This window comes from Vigna umbellata, unplaced genomic scaffold (assembly GCF_029865625.1).
Source record: "Vigna umbellata cultivar VRB3 unplaced genomic scaffold, Vumbellata_1.0 scaffold_794, whole genome shotgun sequence".
Taxonomy (NCBI): domain Eukaryota; kingdom Viridiplantae; phylum Streptophyta; class Magnoliopsida; order Fabales; family Fabaceae; genus Vigna; species Vigna umbellata.
The window spans coordinates 29,924-32,806 of record NW_028274560.1 but is presented as its reverse complement, the minus strand read 5'-3'; the positions used below and the strand labels follow the sequence as shown (position 1 = coordinate 32,806).

At 21.4% G+C, this 2,883-nt stretch overlaps 1 non-coding gene across 1 annotated transcript; it reads right to left on the bottom strand.

The window, feature by feature from the left end:
* Positions 1-2,565: 2,565 nt before the first annotated feature.
* On the bottom strand, positions 2,566-2,638 carry TRNAE-CUC (transfer RNA glutamic acid (anticodon CUC)). The gene has a single exon. It is a non-coding gene; the product is annotated as a tRNA-Glu (tRNA).
* Between the last annotated feature and the right edge of the window lie 245 nt (positions 2,639-2,883).

Here is a 2,883-nt window from a genome sequence, read left to right as displayed (position 1 = left end):
TGATAAAATATAATTCCTTTTAAGTTATCATAATCAACATTAATGATTATTATTTTATTTATTATTTAAAATATTTTAATTATTTATATATTTATCATTTTGCCTTATTATATAGGATTTTATAAATATACTAGTATTTTGGTGTGAAATGAATGTCAACCAAATAAATATGAAAACATAGGTTAGGTAGAACTTTTAATATGAATATAATTAAGCAAATCAAGGTCTTAAAATACTAAACTCATTTGGGATAATAAATATCAATAATTTAAACAAATTGTTTTATATTGAATAGAGGTATTACATTAACTTTTTAATCAAGTGTGAAATATTTTTATCAAGTATGTGTATTGACATCACGTTGTTAATAAATAGACATCCAATTTATATAAACGTAAAACTTATATGATTTTGAATTTTAGATGATAAAATTTATGAAAAAAAAAACTTAAAGCTTAACAGTAAAAATTAAAAAAATGCAAAAAATAAAACAATTATAAAATAAATAATTTATAATTCTGTATATTTTAGACTAAAAATCACCTCATATTAACCACTGCCCCGTAATAATATTAATTATGTGTATGGAATTAAAAGAAAGATCAAATATTTATACTTTAAAATTCATATAATAAAGTTGAAGTAATTGAAAGTTGAAAATAAAATTCACACAAATGTAAAAAGTTAGAGTGAAGTATTAAAATTAAGTTTAGATATTATTGAAATAATTACTGTAAAATTATATTTATTGTCCCGCAACTAATATTGTTTAAAGATGTGCAATATTCTTGACTGTACCGTGACTTAGTCTTGGAGTTGACATGTTTGAAAATTAAGAACATGTTCAAACTATAACATTCACCATTTTTTTATAATAAATTATTTCCTATTCAAATAGTCTATTTATATAAGAAAATTTGATATTAATAAGCATGAAAGTTCATTCATAATAAAAAAAATTATCAGGAAAACAAAATTATTAATAATTTATTAATTCTTAAAATTTTACTGGTAAATAATCGTTAATCAAATTTAATGATAGATAAATATTTCAATAATTATCGACAATAAAAAATTTATTAATAATTTCGATAAAATTTTCTTTTTTATTAAATATTGTGATTTAGTAATTTTAGTTTTCTTTATCCGCCACTATCGATATTTATTGTTCTTTTTTTTTCTTTCATCTCATCTTTTTCTTTTTCTTACTTTTTCTAAGCCTTATTTTTTTCCTCAATGTCCACTGTTGTACGTGTCATTACTGTTATTGTCGTTTCTTTTTTCTTCTTTTCCTTCGATTTTTTCTTCTTCTTCTCTTTTATATCAATTTAATTTATAATAAATATTTAATTAAATTTAGCGAGAAATTAACCCTGATTATATCAACAGATTTAACAATGAGATTATTAACAAATTTACAATTATAGATTTATTGACTAATTTTCAAAAGATAATTATTAATAGATATAGTAATGAATTTCAAAAAATTTAAGTATCGACAAATAAAAAAAATAATTACCAATAGATTATCAACGAATTTTCATGACCAGGTTGAAAATAAAATGAAAACTCTGAAATTTGTTTTATTGACAAAAGATTATAAACAAAAATTTCTATCACTAATAAAAATTATAAATTACAGACAAATTAATATTTCCGTTAGTAATTAGAATCTAAAAATTTATTAATAAATTTTATTTCATTAACCATTTTTTTTAATTAAATTTTGATACTAATATGATATTTTGTAACAGTGATTATTAACTAATATGGAAAGTTCTATTAACTAGTGACAAATACATATCTCGATTAATAAGAATGATAAAATTATCTTTAACAATAAGAATCACATGCTAGTATTTTGTTTATTTTTTTTAAACTTTAATCCAGATTAAATAAGAAAAACGTATAATATTGTATTTCATTACATCCCCATATATATATATATATATATATATATATATATATATATATATATATATATATATATATATAATATAAATCATATAAAAAAATCAATGTAATAATCATTTAAATTGAAAAAAAAATATGATGATTTGGTAGTACAAAGAGTATAAGTTTCCTGAAGCAAATCAAAGGCAAATATAGCCTCTTCAAGCATTTTCATTGGAAGAAAACAACTCAGCAAGAGACAAGAGCTACTCACTAGACACCATAGCTTTTCAGACTTCTATAGGGTGTCTTACAAATCACATGTTTTTTTTTTCTTTTTTTCGGATGCTTATAGGTAGAAGATGGCATACATTGTGCCCTTTTTTCAAAAGAGGAATAACAAATTATGAAATAACAACTTAAAAATAGGAAATTAGTTCAAGGTACTGACGAAGATAGTCATTTCTCGGTACTCTCATAATATTTAGTGGTTTGATGATCCTTCTTAATACTAATATTTATTTAGAAATAAAAAATAAATATCATATTGTAGTTAATTTTATCAAATGATAAATAACATAAACTTCTAAATTTATAAATCTGACCTATTTTAATTTTACTAAGAAACAAAAGTGATTTTGAATTAAATCCTCAAAAGAGGAAAACAAATTATTCCGTTGCCGGGACTTGAACCCGGGTCTCTCGGGTGAGAGCCGAGTATCCTAACCAACTAGACTACAACGGATTTTTGATTTTATGTATGGATTTTATTTGATAAAATTAATTTTGTTTCGGAAAAAATTAAAAAAAAGATATAAATTAGGGATTGTGTGAGATCACCATCACAAATTTTTCAGGAAAAAAATTATCAGGAAAAAAATTATCAGGAAAAAAATTATTTTATTGAGTAAAGTTATATAAAACCTTTTAATTTCAATTTTTTTTTTCACAAATAGAATTAGAAATGAGAGAGAGAGTTACGTAAGTTAA